The following is a 16,235-nucleotide window of genomic DNA, read 5'->3' on the forward strand; positions in this document are numbered from 1 at the left end:
GATAGATCTATGTTGGTTCTTACTAATATTTGTATTATATAAATTTCGCATCTTTAAATACAAAAGTATTCTCATTTTTAATTTTATTAAAACCTTAATTTAATTTATATGGGAATAATTTTAGTAGTCGTGAGGATAGAATATCTCAAAACTAATTACAACCCTTTTCCTATTAGCTTCAAATAAAAAATGTTATAAGATTAAATTAAATTAAAATATTTTTATTGTGAAATAAGTTATGGTTTTTGGGCACGTGGTATTGATAAGGCATGATATTGGCCCATGTTATTGTAACAAATCCTATTTAGAAGTTAATAATATCCATGGTAAAGTGGGGGTGAATATCGATGGCTAAGAATCTTTTCATATCATTATAAAATATTTAGATTGTGAAATAAGATATGATTTTTTGGCATGTGGTATTGATAAGCCATGGTATTAGCCCATGCTATTGTAACAAAGCCTATTCACAAGTTCATAATATCAATAACAAAGTGGGGGTAAATATCCATGATTAAGAATCATGTCATATTATTATAAAATATTTTGATTTTGAAATAAGTTATGCTTTTTGGGAATGTGATATTGATAAGCCATGGTAGTGGCCCATGGTATTGTAACAAAGTCTATTTCCAAGTTAATAATATCCATGGTAAAGTGAGAATGAATATCCATGGTTAAGAATATTTTCATATTGTTATAAAATAGTTTGATTGTGAAATAAGTTATTTTTTTAGAGCATGTGGTATTGATAAGCCATAGTATTGGCCCATGGTATTATCACAAAACCAATTTTTTACAAGTTAATAATATCCACTGTAAAGTGGGGGGTAAATATCCATGGTTAAGAATCTTGTCATATTGTTATAAAATATTTTGGTTGTGAAATAAGTTATTGTTTTTGGGCTTGAGGTATTGATAAGATATGGTATTGGCTCATGGTATTGTAACAAAACCTATTAATAATTTAATAACAAAATCAAAATATAACAAATTGAATTTATTATTTTTATTATTAATTGAGCCAACATTTAGATTTTTGCATCATCCCCATACTTTTGACTTTTATTATTATTAATATTATTCTTTAACTAAGCCCATATTTAGAATTGTTTACGTACTTACATTACACCTACACATCTACTCTATACTCTATAAATATTGTATTTATTGTTTTTTAGGGAGGGAAATTTTAACATTTTTGAAAAAATTCAGCCTTAATTTTGATGTAACAAAGCCCTCCTATTTCCAATCTTCATTTACTTTCTAAAAAAAATAGTATATTTTCACATTTCATAGGGCCGAGGGAAAACTAGTAGATATTTTCACTTTTCACAGGGCAAGAGGGAAAATGAGATTGAAGAGAGTTGTGAATTAAATTTTCACTTTTCATAAGGCGGAGGGAGGGAAAACTAGTAGCATATTTTCACTTTTCACTGGGTGGGAGGGAAAACGAGATTGAAGAGAGTTGTGAATTAAGGTTTTACCAATAGCAAATTGATATCGAACCCCACCATTAGATCTTCAATCCATTAATGGCACCTAGGTATGTTTCATTTCGAACCTCGCTGCATTTACAGCTCACTTTTAGTCTTCTTCCACACAGGGAGGAGTACACACACCTCATATCTCTAGTTCAAAATTCACTATTTTTTTCATCCTTTAAGTTTACAAGTAGCATATTTTCACTTTTCACAGTGCGGGAGGGAAACGAGATTGAAGAGAGTTGTGAATTAAGGTTTTATCAGTAGTAGACTAATATCGAACCCCACCATTAGATCTTCAATCCATTAATGGCACCCAGGTATGTTTCATTTCTAACCTCGCTGCATTTCCACCCCACTTTTAGTCTTCTTCCACACAAGGAGGACTGGTTCAAAATTCACTATTTTTTCATCCTTTCTTTTAAGTTTAAGAGTAGCATATTTTCACTTTTCACATGGCAGGAGGGAAAACGAGATTGAAGAGTGTTGTGAATTAAGGTTTTACCAGTAGAAGACTGATATTGAACCCAACCATTGGATCTTCAATCCATTAATGGCCCCCAGGTATGTTTCATTTCTTTCTTCCCCACTTTTAGTCTTCCTCCACTCAGGGAGGAGTACACACACCTCAGATCCCCCACCATTGGATCTTCAATCCATTAATGGTGCCCAAGTATGTTTCATTTCTAACCTTGTTGCATTTACACCCCACTTTTAGTCTTCTTCCACACAGGGAGGAGTACACACACCTCAGATCCCCCACCATTGGATCTTCAATCCATTAATGGTGCCCAGGTATGTTTCATTTCTAACCTTGTTGCATTTACACCCCACTTTTATTCTTATTCCACACAGGGAGGAGTACACACACCTTAGATCTCTGGTTCAAAATTCACTATTTTTTTCATCCTTGTTTTTAATTTTATGAGTAGCATATTTTCACTTTTCACAGGGTGGGAGGGAAAACGAGATTGAAGAGAGTTGTGAGTTAATTTTTTACCTCTTTAATCCATTAATGGCACCCATGTATGTTTCATTTGGCTGCATTTCCACCCCACTTTTAGTCTTCTTCCACACAAGAAGGACTGGTTCAAAATTACTATTTTTTTCATCCTTTCTTTTAATTTTAAGAGTAACATATTTTCACTTTTCACAAGACATGAGGGAAAATGAGGGAACATAGGTAAAAGCATATGTATTTTTCCTTCTTTTATGGTTTGTCTCTACAGAGTTGATTTTACTGGGTGTACACTGTATGCATCTCAAAATTTCTCTTTAGGAAATCCTATTTTTATTCTATCCAAGAAAAACTCTCTGGGGAATCCCAATGGATATTTCCCCACATTCATGGATGGCATCCCTGGTAAACCCATTGGCATTGACTAGTGCACCTCACCCAAGGGATTTCAAACAAGGCACTGCCAGCACAAAACTAGCCAAATACCCAGTAACATTAATGACATTCGGTTGGGCTACCCCTTGGGCTCAATAAATCATAATCAACTACATTATTTTCCATATTAACATATTGATCCTATTTAACATTTTGTTAGAGTAACCATAACAATCCAAGTCTGTTCCTATTTTTATTTTGGTTTTTAATTCCTTCTTTGGTGTGGTGATAACTTTATATGACTGTCTATATGTTTATTTTTGTCAGAGTATATGTTGAAATGTAGATGCTCTCTTACATTCTACCTTGTCTCTTATGTATTGATGGAGTTCAGTTTCATTAGTTGTGACCAAAGAACTATGTTAGGCATGTATACAAGGATTCTTGTATCACTATTTATAAACTAAACATTGTCCTTAAACAAGCAAAGTAGATCCACAATGATAAATTTTTGTATATCAAGGAACTTCTAATCCTAATAAATGAGGTGAAATTTAAGTGTTTCCAGAATCAAAATCTCGAGTTTTGTGAATTCACTCATATATGGTCCTGGAAAAGCGAAGTGAAATTTAATTATTTCCAAATCTTAAGTTCTGTGAATTCACTCATATTTGGTGTTGGAATCTTTTGAGCAAACGGGAAGGATTTCTTTTAGTTGCATTCAAATTTTCAAAAAATAATGCTAAATTTCTCCTTGACTAAAATTCTCCCTGAGATGGCTTTGGGATTGAAAATTTTATAAATATTTTTAGGGAGACAACCGAAAATAATTTTTCCAGATTAGAGTTTTATAACACTAGGTACTAAAATAGTCTTGTATTTTCTGCTACAAATGTCTAATAGAGTCTTCTGAGAAACTGATCAGAAAATTAGGTAGATGTGATGGACGGACTAAATAATTTTTAATGAATGATCACTTAACATAAAAGATATATTAGGCTGCATAAATATAAAACTTAGAAGCATGAAATGAAGAATAAATCTCAACAGGATTGACATATTCTTAATTGAGTTGAATGAGGCCAGGAATAACTTTGACTAGAGGGTGTTGAAAATGGCATAATTGTGTTCTGATTGGATAGATTTAGAACAAAAACTCAGCAATTTTTTTGCTTGCATAACTTGGGAAGATTTTCGTATCTCAAGTCTCAACCTTATTGAATAGTATGATTTATTCCTTGCAATGTTGATATATTCTCTGATACCACTTGTTAGTAACCTAAACACTTTGGATGAAAATTTAGTTGTTAATTTTACTTGAAAAAGAAATAAGTGAAAATATAGATTAATTGTCCCTTGTGTAGAATTTCCTTGAAATTCTACTACTGCTTGAATGAATAAACCTGAAACCAATTGTTGCATGAAGACAAAAAATATCTCTACCAATTTGCAGTGGAATGGAACAAAAATAAAACACAATCACACTGTAGCAAAAAAAACAAAATTTTCTATGGAACCCAACTGGGAAAACCCTTTGCTAGTTGTAGAAATTTAAAATACTATCCATATTAGAATTTGAGACACCTTCTTCAAGACTAGGTTCATCTATGCTTATTACTTTCCATATTCATTTTCATAAGCATTAGGGTTGTTGTCCGTAAAATCAGATTAGCTAGAAGGTGTCTCTTTGATTCCAGAAAGCATATCAGGATCAAATTCATCCAAGAATCCCCTAGAAAGCTCATTAGTAGCAAGAAGAAAGGCCTATTTTTATTTTAATTTCATCACATGCATCCATCATAATCACTGATTTGTCTTCATTTCTTTCACAGTCATTTTCAATGTTAGATGCAAAAGGTAATTTAGTATGATATAATACTTAGGTAACCAACCTCAAACATATTGTTGGTTAATTTATGTTATTTGAAGTTTATTGAGTTTGAGCTTTATCATGAAACTACTAAAAGCATACTAGAATGGGTGAGTTGATTATCTTGATAACAATGTTATGGTTTGATCTAGTCCTTGAAAGGAACTTATAGTTGATGGTCAAAATTTCACATTCCTTTCATTTTTTTATCTTCACATGTAACAAATATCTTTATGTTATAGCCTCTAGCTCGATATATATAGTAACTGCCACTTATAAGCTGGATGCCATCATTTTGGAGCTTGAGCTTACTCAACTTACCTTTGTTTGAGTTAAAAATGTCATTAGACATCATTATATCGTCTATTGCAGAGCATGAATCGAATTTACCTTTGTTTCAGTTAAAAATGTAATTAGATCTTGCTATATCATCTTTTGTAGAGAATGAATCCAAATTCTCATAGTCCATTTTCTTGACATATAACAAAGCTACTTTAATTCATTAAACTTACTTTTCATATTCTATTTATTGATTGTGATTTTGTAGGCCACATCTGCATTGGAAAAGGGGCATATTTAATGAAGTGTGGAAGGAGAGGGAAGCTTCAGTTATGTCCTTTCAAACTTTCTAAGGTATGTAATAAAATTTTAAAAAAAATCTCCATAGAATGTTGTGCTTTAACTTTTTCTTTTGATAATGGATTATTTATGTGATCTCCCCTCTCTTACACACAACCAGAGTCCAGACATACATCATTTTTTGGGATATGTGGAGAATGGATAGATTTACACTAACCATTTATCTATAAATTTACATTGTAGAAGATCAAGCATTTACAGTTGAATATTTCCTTGCCACTAAATTAGAGTTGAAGAGTCAGACTCCTATTTTTCAAGCATATACCTCACTTTTAAATCAATTTATTGTTGACTCTGTATAGACCTTCCATGGGAGGGCAAAGAGTGATCACTACCATTGCTTAATCTTTCTGCAGACCAAGTAAAGATTCCAAATGTGTATAAATTAGTGGCTCCTTGGAGAATCCCAAGAGTGGCGCTATTGTAGCAACAAGAAATTCGTTTATTTTGAGTTCTTCATTAGTGCATTGATATTATATTGTTTATTCCATACAATACCTCAATAGTGTATGATCAAATTACAATTAAGCCTGTCATAATATTTTGACTTACCCTCTTTTAGAGGGAAACTAGAGTGTGTGTCAAGCTTGCACATCACAATTGTATCATGCAAAGTTTACCTGGGACAAGTTTTGTGGATCTAAGCAGCAAGGTGTTAGACTCAGTCTTGTCAGTCCTCTGTCAGAGTCAAATTCGCCGAGGTTCATTTCTTGTCATTTGCAGTCATCAAATGCCATTTGGTCAAAAAGAGTCATTTTAATTCTTGAGCCCAGGGTTGCCACCAATTAGCATGGAATTGACTTCTGATGGGGATGATATTCCACCAGGAGCAACTCTAATTGCACACTTTCTTCATCATCTTGCTACTCAGATGGATCTTAAAATGGATATTTTTACTCTGGGCCCACTGTCACAAGCCTTGGAGTTCTTCACACAGATGAAGAATGCAGGTTGTCACCCTAACCTCTACACTTTCAATGCTATCATTGCTATGTATGGAAAAAATTTAAAAAGATGATGTTAGTGTTTGATGAAATGAGGTCTAGTGGCCATATCCCTGATAGAGTCACATGGAATACTCTGGTGGCCGTCTGTGGGACAAATGGTAAGCATATGCATGTTGCTAACGTTTTTAAGGAAATGAAGCAAGCTGGATTCGTTCCAGATCGAGACACTTACAATACCCTGATTGGCGCTTATGGTAAGAGTGGATCAGTTGAGATGGCTCTGGAAACATATGGCCAAATGATAAAAGCAGGATTTTTCCCTAATCTCTCTACTTATAATGCTCTTCTGAATGCATTTGCCAAGAAAGGGTAGTGGGAGGAAGCTGAATCTATTTTGGCAGATATGAAGGACAAGGGTTATAAACCAAATGAAAATGCTTATGCTTCCCTGTTGCATGCTTATGCAAATGGTAATCATATAGTGCGGTTGAGGATCCTTGCAGAAGATATACATTCTGGAGTCATTCATCCCAGTTGGGTACTCCTGAAAACGCTTGTGCTTGTATATGGCAAATGTAATTTATTAAAGGAGACAGAGGGTGCCTTTTCAGAATTGAAAAGAAGGGGTTTTTCCCCAGATTTGGTAACTTACAATACCATGATAGTCATCTATGGAAAGCATGGCTTCATTGATCAAGCATTTGATATGTTAGAAAACATGAAACAAAATGGGTGGAAACTAGATTTGATTACATACGACTCCTTAATAAGCATGTATGGTAGAAAAGGCAACTGTAAGAAATCAGAAGCTATTCTAAGCGAGATGAAAATGGTTGGCAAGAAAGCTAGAGGTTGGGTCATACAACATTGTCATCAATGCGTACCGCAAACAAGATCTTATGTAGGATACTTCAAGGATTTTTTATGAAATGATGGATTCAGGAGTACGTCCTTGCATTGTCACTTACAATACTTTTGATGATGGTTATTCAAACCTGGCAATGTTTGAGGAGGCTATGAACGTCTTGAAATACATGAAGAAACATGGTTACATGCCTAATGAGCACACCTATAATGTCATTCTAGATAGTTACTGTAAACTAGGAAGATTCCAAGCAGTGCGGTGCATAAGGTGACTGGCGCGGCGCACATAGGGCGCGCGGTGCATTGGGCACGGTTTCACTGTGTATTTTTCCTCTGGCGTGGCGCATCCAGGATGCGCGGTGCACTGGGCAACCTGCGCGGCGCACACAGCCTCCAAAAAAAAATTTCAATGTGTCATTGGGCATAAAATCAAAGCATCGAAATGTGTGGGGCAGGGAACTAAATTGTTGGGTCTTCAACACTGATCATAAGCATTGGGCCAGTTGAAAAATGAAAGGGAAGACTATGCAGAAGAAATGCAGAGGAGGTTGACATCGATGAAGTCCGTGGAATTTTGGTCCTGGAAAATGAAAATTGCAGGAAGAGGATGGAGATTTATTTGTATAGATGTGTTCCCTTTTGTAGATCTATATGTGTGCTGCCCCGAATATTTTGTAGAGCCAGTGAGGGTAGATGATATTCTGCATTATGATGAACCGCTAAAATATTGTGAATGAAGCTAATCATTTGGTCGTGATTCCTCAGGTGAGCGTAATTGACATCGATCATGAGATGTGCAGCTGGAGAGGATCAACGACGCTCACGCAGTGCTAGTGAATCTCAAATCTTTGTGAACCTGCGGTGTGGGAAATGTGAACCATCGGTCTATCTTCTAGATCCACGTTTGAGATATGAATGTCTGCTGGAGAAACAATGATCGTCAAGTAAATGGCACAAACCATCTCCGATCAAAGAACGGTCGAGTCAAAGAGTCGGAAGTGGAATTGGAAAATGTCCACCATGTTTATACCAAACTACAAGGAGACAACCAGCAGCTCAAAGACGAATTGGCAGATGGTTGAGATGCATGAGATGATTCCAGGAAAACGTTTTGATCGGTATCATGAGTTGGGGCAACAGGCTTTCGGTGAAAAACTTGGTTTATGGATTGTTGTCCCACAACAATGGATAGTTGAAATTGGTGTTGATATAGTCTACATGGTTACTGGGGGAAATCACTGAAGCGGTTTCATGATCTTGTTTGTCTAAGTTGTACAAGTATAAAACAGTCTCACTGTTGTAAAAGTATAAAACAGTCTGTCTTCATTGCTATTTTTGGTTCAGTCCATTTTGTGCTATCACAGCTGCCTAATTTCAATTCAGTGGTTGGAATTTCGCTGGCCGCCAGCGGTCATGTTTCTAAGCTACTCTACAATTGCTTGGGCATCCTCTGCTCATGAAAGACAATTGCCAAATGTGGACTATGGTATTCCAAACAAATCAACTAAGGATGTTGTCTTTAATGTGTTCAATGCCTTGGGAGGCATTGCCTTTGTTTATGCAGGACATAATGTCGTCTTAGCTACTATTCCTTCGAAGCCAGGGGAGCCATCCAAGATCCCTATGTGTCAAGGAGTTACCGTTGCATATATCGCAGTTGCTCTCTGTTATTTTCCAGTCGCATTAGTAGGCTATTGGGCCTTCGGAAATTCTGTTGCCGACGATATTCTCGATACAGTTGGAAAGCCCACATGGCTTATTGCAACGGCCAATATGATGGTTGTAGTCCATGTGATTGGAAGCTATCAGATTCATGCTATGCCAGTATTTGATATGATGGAAACAGTGCTGGTCAAGAAACTTCATTTTACTCCAGGGATTCCACTTCGTTTGGTTGCTCGCTCAACCTATGTCGCCCTAACTTGCTTCATTGGCTTATCATTTCCTTTCTTTGGGAGTCTGCTTGGGTTCTTTGGAAGATTTGCTCTCGCCCCAAAAACTTACTTTCTTCCCAGCATCAGTAGCAACCATCAAATATACAGAGGAGGGGAAGTGCACTGCAACTATAGCACTGTCATTGGCACTGTCCATTATTTCTTTTGCGACAGTCTTGATTCTATTTGCAGCGATTCTTGGCAAATCTGATGATCAGAAATATCTCGTAAAACATGATGGCACCCAAAACTCTCCATGGAATCAATTTTTAGACCTCATATTTGTGTTGTGTATGTTTAAAGGGAGAAATTGCAGCTGGGATTGTATTTAAAAATTGGCTATTGGCTATTTTTATTTAAAAATCGGTTCCATTCAAATGGTAGCGGGAAGGTGAAAGGACCGAACGCCCAAATGTAAAACGTATGACACCTTACACTTTAGGAAGGGCAGCATGTGTATGTCGAAAATGGCGCTATGCCCTTCGGACCCCTTGTCTTTGGTGCAATGCATGCATTAATACCTGGCAGCTTTCTGGACTAGAAGAAAATTATAAGATTCTGAAAACTGATTTTGGAGGCTCTTGGCGTAAAATGTGGCTTCATCATCCTAGCCTTCATTTTGATGGACTGTATGTTAGTCGAAACACCTATATTCGTGCCGAAATTGCAAAATGGAAAACCACCAATCCAGTGCATTTGTTATTGATTGGAAGATCATTGGAATTATAGCTGCCAGAAAAGATAGATGTAATCAGTATCACAAATGAAAAATGAAATCATCAGATGTTCAAATTCCATGGCAGAAAATCTTTTAACTGAAGATTTATAGTAGATCTTATGTCATGCTACTATCGCTATGTGCGTTTTTTCCCCAGTGGTAAATTCTTGTACAAGAACTCATCTCAGAAGGTGAAGGATGTTGCAAAAGCTATGCACGGACGGGCATCAAAAGTTGAGTCTATCTTTGGCGGTCGCTACACAATGATAAAGGATCAGGTTGAGGTAGCCATTTTGTACCCAGGTTTATGACCTACTGCCCTAAGAATCTGTCTAAGATTAAGAGGTACAACTATTGGTGCAAACAATCGGTTGGATCTTGTCTCTCTTGTGACTAGTGGCATCAGAGAGAATGAAGTTAATATTGAAGAGGATGTGCTGGGGGCAACAGAAGGATGGGAGGAAGGCACATGATCGAGAAAAGGCCACACCATACTGGACCTACCTCAGCTCCTCATCTAGGAAAATCTGCTCAGCGTCTTATTGCCAACAGTCTACAACTAAGGAACAGCAGCTCACAGGAGGTAACACTTAGTGTGCAGCATGAAGCTCGTACTAGGGAGGTACCAACATGATTTATAGTCCTAATTCATATCCAAAACGAGATGATAATCTTGGATATGAACATGGATATCCTTCAGATAGCTCTCAAAAATATAACAGTAGAGTGTATAATGGCAGTCAGAGTAATGAGCAGGGTTATGCTGTATCTGCTTTCAATAGTTATGGTGAAAGATATAATGACAATCAGAATCATCGTCATAGCTATGGTAGTTCTTCACGCCATCAGTTCCAGTCTGGTGTCCCTATTGATGAGTACTATGGTTACCAAGGACAAAAGGACATTCAGCAGCAAAATGACAGAATAAATTCCCACTTATATCAGGATAGCATGACACAAGTCTTCAATACAGGTGACAATGCATTATTCAAAAAATCGATTCCATAATGGCATCACCTTTGAATAATACACAGACAAGGAATAATTCCAGAAACGTTTTAAACATTTTCCATAAATGAAACGCCTTTAGAGACATCGACACCTACCAAAAGCCAAACATAAACAAAGACATCTGTCACTACAGAGAAATAGGAACAGACGGACTATTGTTGAACTTCAGTTATGATTCAAAGTATCTACGCTACAGGTGTTGCCTCTTCATGGGCCATTATAAAGTTTTCAATTGTAACGCTCCTTTTCTTCAGAACAGACGGTTGGATTTTCATTTCTGTTAACAATGATCAAATAACCCCCACTTTGGGTCGATCCATTTTCCCACAGTAAAGCTTATTTATTTCATAAAAAATCATTTGTGGAGGGTTCTGAGTTCTGGGAAATGGTGGGGGAATAACTCAGCATTTGGCTATATAGATTGACAGAGAAATAATTAAATGGTGCAGCTCTGATTTATAAGATTCTTGTGGTATGAGTTTTGGCAATGTGTTTTTCTCTCTGTTTCATATGTATCATGTGTTATTTTGCAGTCCATTCATGATTGTTTCCAGCTGAATACTTTCAAGTGAGAAAGGTAGAATTCAGTCATTGCTCTACCTTGAGGAAGTTTTCAGTCTTTATGTGTTTTCTTCTGCCTGGAAAGGATTCATACATTAATGCCCTTTTCAGCTTTCTTAAACAGTCTTTTCTCCCCATTTAATTTTAATTCGATTGCTAAAATCTCATGCTTATCTCGCCTTATGAAATACCCTGTGCCTTTGGTTAAATCTCTGTTCATGCTGTCCTCGTCCCATACAGCCCAGCAACCTAGTCCTTAAATCAAATATCCCTCATTCAAATTCATTTACTAGCCTAAAATTAGTTATCATTAAGTCATCTTGGACTCTATTGATTATTTTGTCGAGATAGACTCGGAGAGAGCCCTCTCCTGTCCTCGTAGGGCTAGCTACGAGGTTGAGCTTAGTTTGATGTTGCCTTGAACCTGCCTTCCTTCAGCCTGAGGCAGATTCGAGCGCTAACACAAGGTACATGTTGGAATTCAAAAGGCAACAATACTACAAAGTGGGAAAGAGGTTTCACAATTAACCTGGATTTCACATTATGGTTGGAGTCGGTTTGTTGGAAAGATGCTGGATACCCTAACTTCCTTTTATGACTGAGTGCAAGATTGAATCCTTCGACATATTCCTTGATTAATTGTCATTAAGTGATGGGTTTTCTCAAAAGTGTTGCACACCTATAAACTTTACTAGAGTTGTTCTTGAGTCCTCGAAGGTGGTTAGCTTTTCAAAGCACACATGTACAAGAAGAGGAGAAATAATATGCCCAACTAATTTGAAGTTATCTACCTGTGAATAGGGTGTTCCCATTCATAAACCTAACGACTCACTCTACTTCTTTCTAGTGAACAACTTTGGGACTTTCCATGAATCGTGAGACAATTCCAACCCCATAACTATAAATTTCTTATTTAAATCTATACCCAATAGATTAGAATCTGCACAAGGAGAACACCATTCTTGTTTCAAAAGAACATGAAATCAACTTGTACCATCCTATTTAATCCTTTCTATATTTATTCGCATCCTTGGTCTATGACATAAAGATGCAATAGGCTTCCTTGCATTTTCTATACTAACACTCCTAAAAACTAATAAAGTATGCCCAAATCTATCATTTCAAATGATCTATGTAGCTCACCTTTTGTTTTTTCAATTATCAAAGTTGTTACCTATATTGATGAGAACTTCTAGAACCGATACCAGAGTGACAATATATGTTATAGTTTTATCTATGATTCTCTGAAGGTGTTTCTCCTTTAGTAGAGTAGCAATACACTGTAGTTTCCATTTAGGGGAGAAGTGTACCCAGTAGCAACCTTCGCCTGTGTGCAGATGGGTTGAATGTGCATTAGACTCTATCTGTTGTTTTGAAGGTGTTTCTCCTTCAACAATACTTCATCTTAGTAGATACTTTTGGTCTGCACCTTTAGTAGATGCATGCAGCCTTGGGATACATGTTGTATATTATAGTTTTCCTATGAGGTTTTAGCAGCGATGAAAGAATTGCATCGATTTTAGGCATATTTAGTATGCTTTTATAGTTTGGCTTAGATGCTCACTTTTCTTAATTTAGGTGTTTTTCTTAGTTCTGTTTTATGCAAAGATTTATCTTTAAGAAAATTGCACGGTAGAGAAGGGTTCTATATTTTGAGCAGGGGACACACTTCTAGGTAGGAGGTACTCTATTCTAGGAATCTTTTCCCATGTAGGTTAGGTTCTTTATCTGAGAATCCCAAGAGGCGCTATTGTAGCAATAAGAAATTCATTTATTTTGAGTTCTTCATTAGTGCATTGATAGTATATTGTTTATTCCATGCAATACCTCAATATTGTATACAGCCATATTTAGTATGCTTTTATAGTTTGACTTAGATGCTCACTTTTCTCAATTTAGGTATTTTTCTTAGTTCTATTTTATGCACAGATTTATCTTTAAGAAAAGTGCACAGTAGAGAAGGGTTCTATATTTTGAGCAGGGGACACACTTCTAGGGAGGAGGTACTCTATTCTAGGAAGCTTTTGCCATGTAGGTTAGGTGCTTTATCTGAGAATCCCAGGAGGTGCTATTGTAGCAATAAGAAATTCATTTATTTTGAGTTCTTCATCAGTGCATTGATATCATATTGTTTATTCTATGCAATACCTCAATATTGTATGATCAAATTACAGTTAAGATTGTCATAATATTTTGGCTTACCCTCTTTTAGAGGGAAACTAGAGTGTGTGTCAAGCTTGCACATCACAATTGTATCATGCAGAGTTTACCTGGCATGAGTTTTATGGATCTAGTAGCCAGATACCTATTGGAATTCAAGATGGAACAATACTACAAAGTGGGAAAAAGGTTTTGTAGTTAACTTGCCTTTCACATTATGGTTGGAGTCGGTTTGTTGGCAAGATGGTGGATACCCTAACTTCCTTTTCATGACTGAGTGCAAGATTGAATCCTTCGACATATTGCTCGCTCAATTATCATTAAGTGATGGGTTTTCTCAGAAGTGCTTCACATCTATAAAATTTACCAGAGTTGTTATTGAGTCTTTGGATGTGGTTATCCTTTCAAAGAACACACATACAAGAAGATGAGAAATAATATGCCTGACTAATTTCAAGCTATCTTCCTGTGAATAGGGTGTTCCCTTCCATAAACCTGACGGCTCGCTTTACTTCTTTCTAGTGAACAAATTTGGGACTTTTCATGAATTGTGAGACAATTTAAACCCCATAACTATGAGTTTCTTATTTAAAGTTATACCCACTAGATTAGAACCTGCACAAGGAGAATTCCATTCCTATTTCAAAATAACCTGCAATTGACTTATACCATGCTATTTAATATTCTATGTATTTCTTTGCATCCTTGTCCTATGACATAAAGACGCAACAAGTTACCTTTCATTTTCTATACTAACACTCCTAAAAAATAATAAAGTATGCCCAAATATGTCATTTCAAATTATCTATGCATCTCACCTTTTGGTTTTTCAATTATCAAAGTTATTACCTATATTGATGAGATCATCAAAAACTGAGGCCACAGTGACAATATTTGTTAAAGTTTTATCCGTGCTGCACTAAAGGTGTTTTTGCTTCAGCAGAACTCCAATACATTGTAGTTTCCATTCAGCGAAGAAGTGTACCCAGTAGCAGCCTTGGTCTATGTCCAAATGGGTTGAATTTACAATAGACTTTATCTATTGTTTTGAAGGTGTTTCTCCTTCAATAGTACTTCATCTCAGTAGATCCTTTCAATCTACACCTTCATCAAATGCATACAACCTTGGGGTACATGCTATAGATTCCAATTTTACTGTGAGGGTATAGCAACGATGAAAGAATCGCACCGATTTTAGGCATCTTATTGTTTTTGTATGAAAGCATGTTTTTCTAGTGTTTCCCAAACTTATATAGAGCTTATTATACTTTTATAGTTTGACTTAGATGCTCACTTTTCTTAATTTAGGTGTTTTTCTTAGTACTATTTTAGGCACAAATTTTTCTTTAAGAAAATTGCATAGTAGAGAAGGGTTCTATATTTTGAGCAGGTGACACTCTTCTAGGTAGGAGGTACTTTATTCTAGGAAGCTTATGTCATGCATGTTAGGTGCTTTATCCTAGACAAAGTTCCAAGTCCTTGCCTCCTTAACAAAGTCCCTGCCAGACAAGACACCGGTGGATAGAGTTCTAAGTCCCTAGATTTTCCAAAAACCCACCTAACCCTAGCTATCTGGCCTAAAATCCTTTACATTCTAGTCATCTCTTGGCTGTTATTTCATAGAGAGAGCCCTCTCTAGTTTGATATGACTAGCTACTAAACTAAAAGCTTGGTCTATGGTTACCTCTGTCAATCTCTTCATCAACCTGCGACATTATGGAGGATAACAGAGGCATGGCAACTAGGGAGTGCCAAGGTTTTCTAGTGAATGTAAGGTTCCCAAGTCATGGAAAAATGCAATGCTAGTTGTGAGGTCATGACTACCAAGGTGTGTTAGGGAATGCTAGGGCATGCTAAGATGTGCCAAATAGTACGAAGACATGTAAAAGAAGCTAAGATGTGCCAAATAGTACGAAGACATGTAAAAGAAGCTAAGATGTGCCAAGTGCTAACACATGCTAAGATGTACAAGGGTTCCAAGTCCCTGCCTCTTCTTCTTCCATATGATATCCACTCATGACATTTCCTTTGCAATATTTGGTGCATTTGATAGTTATAAGTCATTTATAGGTTATAAATGTCTTCAGAGTTTCACTTCTAATTGAGTATTCAACTGAACATATTGATTCTCTTATACATAACTATTTTTCACTCCACCCAATTTTCATAACTTCAATAACCATTAGGTGGGGACCTACATCTTCGATGTTGCTTTGCTTGTTTAGTAAAATATTGTTGAGACTTTAATTTATTGAAAGTTGCATAATTTACAATTTATGAGGTTTCAAGGTCTAATTTTAAAAAATATAATTATTTAAAGGGTGCTAGCTTAATGGAAGAACACCTGCTTTACAAGAAGGAGGTTGGTGGTTCGATTCCATCATTCCCTAACATCCATATGGGATGGCGATGATCAATTTTTGGTGATGGAGGCTCTTTTGACCATCACCAATGAGATTTGGTGACATTTTTTGACCCTAACCAAAAATATGAAATGGTGACGGTCAATGAACGCCACCATATATACGCATCAATAGTGACAACCCTCAAAGGTCTGTAACCATAAATCGTTGTTGTTGATATGAAATGGTGACGGTCGTTGTCTGTCATTATAGTCATTATTCGTGATGGACATTGAATGTCACCACAACACCTATACTTCTAGCAATGTGGCTTTTGGTGATGGTCAATGAACGTCACCATATATATGCACC

At 36.3% G+C, this 16,235-nt stretch overlaps 2 pseudogenes; both read left to right on the plus strand.

The window, feature by feature from the left end:
- The first annotated feature begins 8,085 nt into the window (after positions 1–8,085).
- On the plus strand, positions 8,086–9,282 carry LOC149219262 (lysine histidine transporter 1 pseudogene; annotated as a pseudogene).
- Positions 9,283–9,494: 212 nt separating this feature from the next.
- Positions 9,495–10,262, plus strand: LOC149219263 (F-box protein 7 pseudogene; annotated as a pseudogene).
- The last annotated feature ends 5,973 nt before the right edge of the window (positions 10,263–16,235 follow it).

This window comes from Pinus tabuliformis, chromosome Q (genome assembly GCF_031772625.1).
Source record: "Pinus tabuliformis cultivar Carrire ecotype Pingquan chromosome Q, CPIR1, whole genome shotgun sequence".
NCBI lineage: Eukaryota > Viridiplantae > Streptophyta > Pinopsida > Pinales > Pinaceae > Pinus > Pinus tabuliformis.